The sequence below is a fragment of the Myodes glareolus genome, chromosome X, assembly GCF_982192425.1.
Source record: "Myodes glareolus chromosome X, mMyoGla1.1, whole genome shotgun sequence".
NCBI classification, from domain to species: Eukaryota; Metazoa; Chordata; class Mammalia; order Rodentia; family Cricetidae; genus Myodes; species Myodes glareolus.
Window position 1 is genome coordinate 22,139,139 of NC_142053.1, and position 13,082 is coordinate 22,152,220.

At 38.7% G+C, this 13,082-nt stretch overlaps 1 protein-coding gene across 3 annotated transcripts in view; it reads left to right on the plus strand.

The window, feature by feature from the left end:
* Usp26 (ubiquitin specific peptidase 26) overlaps window positions 1-13,082 on the plus strand; it is a 48,832-nt gene that overhangs the window by 6,078 nt on the left and 29,672 nt on the right. For all 3 annotated transcript variants that reach the window (XM_085684431.2, XM_085684432.2, XM_048450288.3), the window contains exons 5-6: window positions 2,099-2,154; window positions 3,490-3,540. The gene's annotated coding sequence lies outside the window, so the exon portion shown is untranslated. The remainder of the gene's footprint in view (window positions 1-2,098; window positions 2,155-3,489; window positions 3,541-13,082) is intronic.

The window sequence follows — 13,082 nt, forward strand, 5'->3', positions numbered from 1 at the left end:
ATCAGTGCTAACTTATTTACCCATCCATAACTAATAGCTGGGGTATTGTCTCTTTTTAAATGAAGTTTCTGTACTTACTGCACAGTTACCTTATATCTCTTCATTGGGAGATTCTGGAGAAAAACTTGAGAGTAGCTTAGTGGGTAATTATGTTAAGTATTAGCATTCAAAAATAGTCATAAGGTTGAAGAATATGAAATGGTTCATCTCTCCTTGGGTGATAGCCTCAGAATTTGGACAGCATAGGAATAGTGAAACTTGGGGGGTACAGTGTGGCTCCTAGACACCAAGCAATTCAGACCTTTCCCTTTCCACAGAACCGTGGTCTGCTTTGTAAGTGGTTCCCAATGATTTGAAATTTTAATGTGCTAATCCATGGTGTGTGTTTTCTCCCTGAAACCCTTACTTAGATGAAATGTGTTTTCATGCTGCTTGTTTATATGAGTACCAGAGTTTAGATTGCGTAGGTAATTTTAGGCCAAGCCTATGGATAATGGCTCTCTTATGGAGGAGAAAGGGCTTTTTCATCGTACTTTAGGGAAGGGTATTATTTACACAGAAGTTAATAGGCTCAATTTTTCCTTTAAAAATAACCTCCAAATTATAATTGCAATATGTGCTTACGAGGAAAGTCTAGAGACTATAAAAAGTAATAATTTAAAAAACAATTGGCTTTCCTATAGGAAAGGAAAAATCAGATATGTGGGATTTTTCCAGTTCCCCAGATGTAAGTGCTCTCACACTGCGTGATTTCAGACAATTACCATGACATAGCCGAATACAGATATAGGAAGAGACACCATTGGTTCATTTGAGTGAGTTCTGACCAGCATTGAATCCATTTTAAATTGTTTACACTTCAGACATCTAGTCATGACCACTCTGAATATTTTGGTGTTACTCCAAATAATGTTTTTATGAAATATCCATATTAGTTCTAAGAAGATGATACACTTTTATAAATTAAAATTTATACTTACTCATTCAAGTGTCTGACTTCATTTCTTTTTTTCTTTTCTTTTCTTTTTTTTTTTCGAGATAGGCTTTCTCTGTAGCTTTGGAGCCTGTCCTGAAACTAGCTCTTGTAGACCAGATGGGCCTCAAATACACAAAGATCCGCCTGCCTCTGCCTTCCGAGTGCTGCGATTAAAGGCGTGCGCCACCACTGCCCAGCCCGACTTCATTTCTTATTTCTAAACTCTAATTAATGTTCTATAGATATTTAGGGAAAAGCATAGTAACTCATTGAACTTAGAAGATTCTATTTTATTTATTTTTCTTTTTTGGTTAAGGCAACTGATCTAAAGAGCATTGTGTTGTGTGGAATTTTAAAAGTTGTGTAATGTATGCAGATAAGTTGTATGATTTTGGGAACAGCATGTTTAGAAGCAGGAAAAAGACTGAGGAACCTTGGGGGTAGTGGGAGGGTATTGGGAGGAGAGGAGGAAGTGGAAATTTTTATAAATTATTAATAATAATATAATATAATAATAATAAAAGACTGAGGAACTTTGCCCTTTTTTGTGAAGCTTGATTGCAGAGTCAGCCAAGGTCTTTCTATGAGAATGCAAACTTGTGGAAAGAAGTTTATTTTGCCTAGTTCACATTATATTCTTAGTGTCTGAGTTTGACTCTGGGAATTTGCTACCTCTTATGGGTGGAACATGTCTAGTTGAGGCTTTGAAAGGGGCAAAAGCATTCTTTGTTTCTTTGGAGCGTATAATTTAAAAAGTTGTGCGCCAGGCCTACGAGTAGCTGATAAGGTTGGCACATCATGGCTAAGTTTGTCAAGTTCCTGAGGTTGTACACGTAAAATAGAAGACTCCAAATAGACACAGGTGTCTTCAGAAAGCCTTATGCTGCTTCATTCCTAAACAGCAGACTTAGGTGCTTTCATTTGAGTTTTTTTCCTCATAGTTAGCTTGGAGGTCCTGTTAATGTAGTCATTAATATCTCCACTAGATAATGAAGGGCAAGAAGTACCTGCTGATACCGTCATTTAAAAATGTGGTGAGGATTTATAATGCACAAAGGGGCATCTGTGACCTGCTACTCAGAATGATTTTTTTCTTACCTAAGTTTTGTCTCTTTCCAACAGTTCTCACTTCACTGTTTCCACCTGTGCTGAGTGTCTGTCTCAAGATTCTTAAAAAAGTAAGATTATATGAGAACTGTGGAGGAGAAGCATTGTAATAAACATATTTTGATTGATAAAATAATTAGAGGTGAATATTTGAAAGCTTATGTGAATGTTTATTAAAATCACATCTAAAAGTATAGATTATGAGAGGTACTTGTTTAATATAAATGTATATACAGCAAAGCTGCATTTTTTTCTTTTTTTGGCTGCTTTTTCTCTGACTTCAGGTTTTTCTTTTTTCTTTATTTTTTATTGCTTTATAAATAATATCATTCAAACTTTCCACTTCCTCCCCCTTCCCATTTCCCTCCTGCTCCCTGATTCACCCTCCCCCCTCCCCCTCCAGTCCTAAGAGAGGGTACCCTGTCCTGTGGGAAGTCCAAGGCCCTCCCTCCTCTATCCAGGCCTAGGAAGGTGTGCATCCAAATAGAGTAGGATCCCAAAAAGACAGTACATGCAATAGAGACAAATCCCAGTGCCATTATCATTGGCTTCTCAGTAGGCCCCAATTGTCAGCCACATTCAGAGTGTCCAGTTTGATCACATGCACGTTCAGCTCCAGTCCAGCTGGCTTTGGTGAACTCCCATTAGATCAGGCACACTGTCTCAGTGGGTGGACCAACCCCTTGCAGTCCTGACTTCCTTACTCATATTCTCCCTCCTTCTGCTCTTGAACTGGACCTCAGGAGCTCAGTCCAGTGCTCTGATGTGGGTCTCTGTCTCTATCTCCATCTCCATCTGTCGCCAGACAAAGGTTCTATGGTGATATTCGAAATAGTCATCAGTCTGACTACAGGACAAGGCCAGTTCAGGCACCCTCTCCTCCACTGCCCAGGGTCCTAGCTGGGGTCATCCCCGTGGACTCCTGGGAACCCCTCCAGAGCCAAACCTCTTGCCAACCCCAAAATGGCTCTACTCAGTGGTAAAAAAACAATGACATCTTGAATTTTGCATGCAAATGGATGGAAATAGAAAACATCCTGAGTGAGATAACCCAAACCCAAAAATATAAATATGCTATGTACTCACTCATTAGTGGATTCTAGCCACAAACAAAGGACATTGAGCCTATAGTTTGCATTCCTAGAAAAGCTAATAAGGTGAATCCAAAGAAAAACATAATATAGATCCTACTGGAAACTGGAAGCAGACAAGATCGTCAGGCAAAAGTTGGGAGCATAGGGGTGAGGGCGGGGTGGAGGGAAGGGGAGAGGAGGAGAGAGAAGGGAGAAGGGAAGGGTTGGGGAGAGCTTGGGGAAGTGGGATGGTTGAAATGGAGGAAGGACGGATATGGGAGCAGGGAAGAAGATATTTTAATTAAAGCTGCATTTTTTCTTAAAACGATGCAGGCCATCAAGACATCAGGAAATCCCATCTCAGTGAGGTCAAGTTCTGAAGGCGTAAGTCACAAAATAATCCCACACCGGTTTGGAATTATGATTAATAAAAGAGTTATTTATTTAAGGGGAAACTTACAGATCACTGTCCTAGATAACAGTTCTCTGAGTGTACAGGAACAGAGTCTAGCAGCCGGAAGCAGGAGCCAGAAGCAAGAAAACAAGAGCAGGGCTACTGCTGCTTTTTAAAGCAAAAGAGACCATGCCCAAGTGGACTGGTATCTTAAAGGCTATTGGCTGAAGGAGTGGAAGGAGCCCCCCCCCTCAGCAAAGCTTTTTCAAGGTTCCAACCAAAATATTTCCTTAGCTACCTGGTTAGTATAAATGTAGGTCATTTGACTAAATCAATCTAATTACTCAAAACTTTTCATCTTAGGATTTTTGCCTATCCTGTTTTTTTCTGCCTAGAATTTTAGCTTTAGTTATCCCTAACACTCCAGTACCTGTGATTTCTATATTCTCGTTGGAGTGTGCTACATGTTCATTGTTACAGAAGTCTTATAATCATGAAATGAGAAAACTATAAAGTGTCAGAATAAGTAAGGATTAGGTTTGTAGGAAGAAATAAAATGAGAATTTAAATAATCTCAATCAGCTAGAACATACTTTATTTAATCCAGAGAGGTGGCATCTAGAGTTCTGACCTCAGTGTGATCAGGGCACAGGACTCAGTCACTCAATGACTTCAAGGTGGAGATTTTGTAGCTAAGAATCTGGAAGTGGGGAGAGAAGAATCACTGGAGCAGAATGGGGATAGTAACTGTTTTTCTTAAGTGTTTTTTGAAACTTCAGGGTATATGTTTTGTTTTGTGTGATGCTATACCTGGGGAGACTTGAACGGACGTCTGCTCACTACAGATAGGGATTTGATGACAGATAAAAGTACAGACACCACCAAAGTCCATATTGGTAAACCAATTTTTTGAGAATTACTTATAGGATTATGGGTGAGGGGTTACTTAGAAGAATAGAAATGACTCAAAGACAGCTATATCCCCACAACCAACTCCAGCATTGGTGAAGGAAAGAAAACATTACAACTTAAATAAAATTTAGAAAATCTTAAGTGAGCACAACTTATTATGACTTTCTAAGATAGAATAAGTTCAAGAATCCACAGGAAAAGTCGGTGAGCAGAGCAGAGAAAGTTTAGCCATACAGAGAAAGAAATGTGAGGCGGGAAATACAATTTCCGCTTTAGACGCTGAGTTGCTGAGCAGGGTAAGCAAGAGAACAGTGAAGCCACTGAGCTAAACCACTGTGTGTGGAAAAAAACCTTTCTTCAGGGGATCACACTGCTGGGCTGTCTCATTTGGAGACTGGTGCGGAGAGCGGTGGCCAGCAGGAAAAGCCTTGGTAGTTTTTGGAGGACAGATAAGTGGAGAGATGTGGAAGAAAGATAGGAGGAGAGATGTGGACCAGAATAGCCTAAGATTTAGCATGGGGCTTTGGCCTGTTCAGACTGTTTGGGTAAATCAGGGCTGCCACCAGAAGCTGGTATTTTTGCCTATTTGGGGGATCCCTTTCCACTCTTTCCTGCTCCTCCCTTCCATTAATCACCTTCAATACCATGTTCAGCAGACCTCTATGAGGGCTTTGGGGGCCATTATTTAGTCTCTTAATTTTCTTTAAAAAAATATATTTGATTTGAAAGATTATTTTACATTAAAAGGACTTTACTTGTTTTTATTTACTTACTTCAGGCTATACATACTTACTTCAGGCTTTGACAACATATACATAAGATTATATAATGAGAGATATAAACAAGCTTGTTCCTGTCAATGAGTGTCATTTGTACTTAGTGTGACTACAAGCATGATTCCGAGCACACTAATGAATTTGACCACTGATAAGGTGACCGTTAACTGGGATGTCTTCATTATCTTTAACAGTTTACAGTAAGTTAGTAACTTTTATAAAATTAAGTTTCAGCTTTGAATTTTATAATTTTGAACTAAAGATCCTTTAGTATCATAATAAACTTTAAACCAAAAATACTGTCTATGGAGAGACTGAGAACCTTATTTTCCTGATCCTATTATAGTGTAATTTTACATAATATCAGGTTTTTTTTTAAATCACTCAGTTTTTCCAAATAGGTAAAGCTTAACAAAGTTAAGAAAGACATAACTGATTAGACATGTGCCTTTAAGTTAGTTTTTGCTAGCTTGAGTTAGTTTTGTAACATTAGAATTTCATAAACCTTAATCATGAGATGTATGTTGTTTATAAGTCCTATTTTCTATAAATTATGTACATGACTTTTTTCTGATCTGTTACTTTTGCCCTTAGAACAAAAATAGTTATACAAAAACTCATCCTTATTTAAAATACCATAGAGCCTAGTGTTGCCTCCAAACAAATCTTGTCATGAGATAAGAAATAGTAACCTCAAGCCAGGTATGGTAGCACAGACCTTTAATGCCAGCACTCAGGAGGAGAGGCAAAGGGGCAGGCAGATTTCTGTGAGTTCAAGGCCAGCCTAGTCTACAAAGCAAGTTCTAGGACAGCCAGGGCTGTTACATAGAGAAACCCTGTATCAAAAAACCAAAAAGATAATAATAATAAAATTTTAAAAATAGTAACCTTTGTTGAAAATAGTTTATTGCTTAGCTCTAAAGTACATGGTATTTTTTCCTAGGGTATCTTGTGGTTCTCACTTTCCTTGTCAAAGAGCCAGGTTACCAGCTTGACCCCAGACAGAGGCTTTGGAGGAAACTTTAAGCCAAACATGCTTGAGGCTAAAGTGGGCAGGCTAAATCCCATCCCTAGAGCCAGCTTTTTAATATGGCAAAGCATAACAATTTAACAATACTATCCTGATCCAAAATACATTTGAATATCTGTAATACTGAACCTAGTGATCAAAGGGAGGGACAAGAACAGAACAGAAAGGATTAGAGGTAAGGGGTTTTTAGATCATCTGCTTGTACAGTGACAGAACTTGTCACAATCTGAGAATCTGGAAATTGAGTTTTTCATTTTCTGGCCATTAGACTGATTGTCAAGCTTGTATTTAGGCAAAGCCATGTTTTAGTAGAAAGTAAAGCAACAAGGCTTGGGTATCTCTGACTCCAAAGAGAGAAAGTGATTGAAGGAGACAGGCAAGGGGAGTTGAAGAGTCCAGTTTTGAGTGGCAAGAGCCTGTGATTTGTTAGAGGAAGGGAGATGCCTTTGAAGAAAAGGCAGCAGTAAAGAATTCCCAAGAGCAGCGCAAAGAAGGAAGTAGGAGGAAAGATATTTTTCTTCCAAGTTCAGGTATTAGGAGCCATGAATTTAAGTTTCACCAGAAGGAGGATTTTAATAGCATACCTGTGTGAAGTAGGGGTTACAGATCATATGGCTATAAGGGGATAGGAATAAAAGTACAGGAAGGGCGACACAGTAAATGGTACTTGACATAGAACAGAGTCTCAATCCCGGGGAACTCAAACTTGTCAGAGAGTTGTCTGGGATCACATGGACAGGCATGCAGAATGCACTTGATAGGGCACTCAAAGAGGTGTGGGGAGGTTGGCTGTATCTGCTATACCAGAGCAGCTTCATCAAGAGAGCCAGAGACTTGATAGCTCTGACATAACCTTAAGTATACAAGGAAAAGATGAGTGGATAGAGCAGTATAAGTGGTTGAAAAGATGGACTCGAAATTTGGAGTGAAATATAGTGTGGGTGACACAAGCCAGCAGAGGCAAATGATCCGTGCCCAGGAGGGCCAAGTTGGCAGTTTGGTTCTATTTGGAGAGACTGAACTTTGGAGGGCCCAAGTGTTCCTCCTTGGATTCAGTACCAGATGTGAGCAAGGGCATGGTGAAAGCACTAACCTAGACCCACCACTTAGTGGGTCGAAATAAAAGTTTATTCAGGGAATCAAACTGTTGGACTGTATCTGGGGTACAGAGAAGAGCTGCCAGCATGAAAAGTCTGTTAGTTTTATGGGGACAGGTAGAGGCAGGACAGTGGTCATTCAGAATAGCCTGGGACTTAGCATGGCGATTCCTATCTGTTTCAGAATGGGTTAATCAGGATCTAGATGACCTTTGCATTGAGGAAGTTGACCATTGGGAACAGATAAGGAAAGAAATGACTTTCCCTGAGAAACACAAACCTGACTCAGGAGATCTCGGAGGAACACTGGCTGAGTTTCATTTTTGTTTACCTAATGGCAATCCTTCTGTTTACCTGGTCAGAGTCCAGCCTGAGCTGATTCCGGGTTGCCATTTGGGACATTGTCAGCACCTCTTCTATTTAGGGCCTCCACTGTAACATGAGGGGGGCCCTAAATAGAAGTGAAATTAATCCTCTGAGTCTGGTGCTGCAGCCAGAATTGTCATTTTTCTTAGCATCTTGAAGGTTCCAGTCCAGTCTCTGAGGGAAGTTGAGGCAAGAACTGAAGTAGAAAATGTGGAAGAATGCTGCTTATTGGCTTGCTCTTCAGTGCTTGCTCAGGGTGCTTTCTAATACTCAAGACCACTGACCACAATGGTCTGGACCCTCCCACATCAATCATCAATTCAAGAAACTGCCCTCACAGGCTTGCCAGCAGGTTAATCTGATGAAGGCATTTTCTTACCTGAGGTCCCTCCTTCCCAGATGACCCTAGTATATGTCAGGTTACCAAAAAGCTATCCTGCAACACAGTATAGATATTGTAGATATTAGTCATACATAGCCATGCGAACTGACAGTATATTGATGTTCTTTGTTTGCTTTTGTCCTGCAAATATAGTAGACATACTGAAATTATGACCAGAAAATTGTTTTTTTGTTTTTTTGGGTTTTTTTTTTGCTTTTAGACTTTTAGGATCTAAAAGAATAAAGACTTAGGTTACAAATCTTAATTTTCTTAAAATGTTTTGTGTTAAAGACTCATTTTCATTAAATTTTGTTACTTCTTCCAAGAGGAACTGATAATAGAAATATTTGATCAGAGATGCTAGTCCATATAGCTCAAGGCTAACTTTATTTTGTAAGATACTTGCTGTGGCATGTAACAGGTGCTTTCCTAAATATGTAAATGAGCCAGCTACTTTATTCAAACGTCTCAGGTTTTTCTTACAGATCTTCTAAAATGTACATTGCACCTGCATATATTTATGTTTGATACTTCCACAGTCCTTAGCATACTCTTCTGGAATACTCTGAAAATGGGGGGGGGCACACATAAAGGATAAAGGTATATTTGTGTTAAAAAACACTATGGCTAATGTTTAGAAATGAACAATTATGTTCTCTTTTATTTTTATTTATTTATTGATTGATTTTTTTGAGACAGGGTTTTTCTGCAGCTTTGGAGTCTGTTCTAGAACTAACTCTTGTAGACTATGTTCTCTTTTATATGAAACACCTTATACAACAAGTTAAGGCCACATTCCAGGGTTTCCCAATACTCTCCTAATTCCTATTAGTCCTTACTCTCATACCCTTAAGAGGAGGCCTACTGTGAATGAAGAAATGGAAATTTGGTGAACAAGGCTGCAGATTGTGGTTCAGCTGACAGTGGTCTTGTCTCCTGCTAATTATCGTTAGTTCCATCTTGTCATACACCTTTTCTCTCCAGAGAACATGAAACTCGAGAATAAACTACCAGGGACAGAAAAGTAACTCAAGTTTCATATGACGGAATGGAAAGAATCATAGTGACTTTATTATTTATCGATAGTCAGAAAACTAGAGAGGGGCACTAGGTCAAGAACCTGCCACCTTATACTATAACTAGGACACTATTTGGGAAGACGTGTTAAGGATTAGGTGGTGGCTAATGCTATCGTTACTTAGAGTAATAGGTATGTGCTGCTTGGGAAATTCATCTGCTAATAAGACTTAGGCATCTATCTAGAATTTAAAGATTTGTAGAGTTTTAAGTACCTATTTTCAGAAACGGATTAGGGTTAGACTTGAAGTCTAGAGATAAAAAGGGGAGTCATAGTTGAATCCAGTTTGAGTTTAGTAGTTGAGGAACTTCCATGTACATCTAATAATCATGTTCTATAAACAAAATTAGAAGGTATAGAGTAGTAAGCAATACTTTTGAGGGATGGATCTGGACCTAGTGTTTTTACATCAACACTCTGCAATGTTAATATTAGCCATAGACACAAAGCAACGGTCTCAAACATATTTTCTGTGAAGTTGGGAGACTTGGTCTCTGAGACAGGAAAGAAATAGGACTATTTGATATCTTTGGGAGAAGCATATTATTTCTAAGGATCCCCTGAAAAGCTTTGGATTGGCATCAGTCCTTCATTAACTTACAAATAAGCATTTGTTCTATCATTTTTATAGAATAGGTGAGGACTTTTAGTAACTCATTATTTAGCTTCTGTATTAAAATCAATGAGAATAAATTGGAAAGTCAGTGCTTACTTTGTGAATAAGTTATCAGATTTCTATTTAAAAAATAGTTTCCCATCCGATTTTTCACTAAAAGCTGTAATTAGTTTAAATATTATTATACACTGATTGCTGTAATACTTGCAATAAAATATCACCCATGCTAATTGCAGCTTCTTTGACACTCTTTCCCTTTGAATTATTAATTCTAGTTTTGAAAGGATTCTGTGAAAACCAAACAACATAATGTTTAAAGTTGTTTTTCCAAAGACTGTATTCAAAATCATTTTGTAAAGCAGTGTGTGAATAGTTATGAACCAAGTAGGCTGTCTGTTCTAATTGTCCAATTCAGGCCAGTTTTATTCATGGGCTATTCAATGTGCTGTGAGAAGGTGTCTTTTCAAGAGAATGGGAGGTTAGCCAGATGGGCCAGTAAGATTCCTTTAACTTTTGCACATTCAGATTGGTGAAAAGACTAAAGTGGTGATACGTAGGATAGAAACTTTCTGCAAATGTCATTAAAAAAACTCTTTAGATTTGATAAAATTGAGAGTTACTTGTTCCTTTAAAAAAAAAAAAACTTCTTTAAAAGAAGAGAAGCAGTCACAGTTAGGAGCACATACTAGTCTTGCAGAGGGCCACAGTTTGGTTCCCAGCACCCATGTCAGTTGGCTCACAACCACCTGTAACTCCAGTTTCACTAATGCCTCATGTTTCTGTCCTCTGTATGCACTTGAACTCACATGGGCAGATATGTCCATGTGTGCACATGTGCTTGCATGAACACACACAAATTAAAAACTGAAATCTTTTTTCCTTACGTTAATTATTTTTATTTTTTAGATTATATTTTAATTAAAACATTTAGTCCCTCTCCTTCCTCCAAACCTTCCCATATACCCTTCCCCACTTTCTTTCAAATTTATGACCTCTTTAAAATTAATAAAATCTTTAAGATCTGATGCAAAATTCTCACCAAAGGTTCGAACTTGAAAGTCAAGTGCATTTACAACACAATATGAAACATAATGTTAGTCTCAACTTCTTTTTTCAGGGTTCTTTTTTTTTTTCTTTTCCCTCCTTCTTCCTCCTTCTCTTGTCCATTCTTCTTCCTTCATAACTTTTTCTTTTATGTCACAAACTGACTTCAAACTTGCTACATACCTGGTGGTCAAGGAGGAACTTGAACTTCTAATTTTGCTGCCTCTGCTTCCTTAGTGCTAGGACCACAAGTATTTGCCATAATGCCCAGTTGATGCAGTGCTGTGGTTGGAACCTAGTGCTCGAGACTTGCTCAAATGTACTGTCACCTGAGATGCATGCCCAGTCCTTCTCTCACTTCAAAACAGAAGGTTTTTTTGTTTTTGTTTTTGTTTTTTTACAGGACACTTACAGGATATTCTGTTCCGCCCAGCCCAGCCCTTGTGTTAGCAGTGAAGGACACTTCCCCAGTCAGGTTACCTGTATCCTGACATTCCTCTTTACTATCCTTCTCCCTTCTGTTTTACTTTCCCCCTCCTACCTAGGGAAACCCCCCTTTCCCATTTGGGAACTCAGATTTCTTATACAACACCATTCCCCTCTATTGCTCCTCAAACCCCTATCCTGAAAATGGCCCCATTTTACTTTCCTGATTTCTGTAGTTACTGCAAGCTAAGTATTCAGGTAAGAGAGAACATACAGCATTTGTCTTTCTGGGTCTGGGCCACCTCATTCAATATGATCTCTTTAAATTCCATACATTTACCCATGAATTTCATGATTTCATTTTTATTTACATTTGGATAGTATTCCATAGTGCATTTGTGTCACATTTTTATTACCCATTCATCGGCTGAAAAACATTTAGATTGTTTCCATTTCCTAGCTATTGGCTATATCAGTGAAGAACATGACTGTGGAGTTGGACACTGAGTCCTTTGGGCTCATGCCAGGGAATATCTGGGTCATATGGGAGATTTTCTATACTTAGAGTGTCTGGATCTGTTTGCAACCCCGCCAACAGTGAATGCGGGTTCCCTTTTCCCCACGTCCTCACTAGGATTTATTGCTGGTTGTTTTGTTCATCTTTGTCATTCTGATTGGGGTGAGATGAACTCTCAAAAGTTGTTTTGATTTGCATTTTCCTAAGCTAGGAACAATGAATGTTTTTAATGTATGTATTGTCCATTTTTATTTGCGAACTCTATTTAGATCCAAGACCTATTTTCTGGAAAATTTTTAACTCTTTGTTGGTTAACTTCTTTATATATTCTGGGTATTAATCCTATGTCGGATGTATAGCTGCAAAGATTATCTCCCATTCTGTGACCTTCTTCATCTAATAGACTTTTTTTCTTTTAGGTGTGCAAAAGCTTTCTATTTTTATCAAGTCCCACTTGCTAGTTGTTGGCCTTATTTATTTTTGTGACCTGATGAGTCTAATTAAGGTTACTTACAGGAATATGAATGAGGGATTGTAAGCTTCGCCATGGAATAAAGTGTCTTTACTTTGCCCTGCAACAATTAACTTCCAGTAGCTCTTTAAGGGGGCGTGATACTTTGGAAACTCCTCCCCCACCTATCGTAAAATGCTAGTTTACCCTCTCTTTTGCAGATCATCCCAGCTGCTGTGAGTTCATGAGAGTACTGAGCATGTCATTCCCTGCACATGGTATTCCACAATAGTCCTCCTCTTCTTCCCAGCCCTTACATTCTTTCTAACCTCTCTTCCGCCATGGTTCCTGAGCTGTGGAGTGATGTTATAGATAATCAGTTTATGGCTGATAATTCTAGTATAACTTATTCTCAGCAATTTGACCAGTCAAGAGCCTGTGGTGTAATTGCTATCCACTGCAAAACAAGCAGACGAACAAACCTTGCAAATCAAAGCTGTACTGATATATAGGTATAAAAATGAATATCCAGAAGGCCGATTTGAAAGTTAGTACCGGTTTTTTACTAAGCAGACAGATAACATTTATTTACCTTCCCATCTAGTTATAACATAAAATGAGAGTGTTCCTACTTTTCTTTTTTGAGATGAAATATCACTGTGTATAGCCTAGCCTGATCTCCAGTTCTTGGGTGCAGATAATAGACCTACCACAGCATTCACGTACTACAAGTGTGGGCACACACCACCAGCTTACCCAGTTACAGTCTGAGTGTTCCAGTGGCACAGTCCCCAGAGACCCTTCTGGTACTCAAGTCGTGTTCTAAGCAGTGAAGAG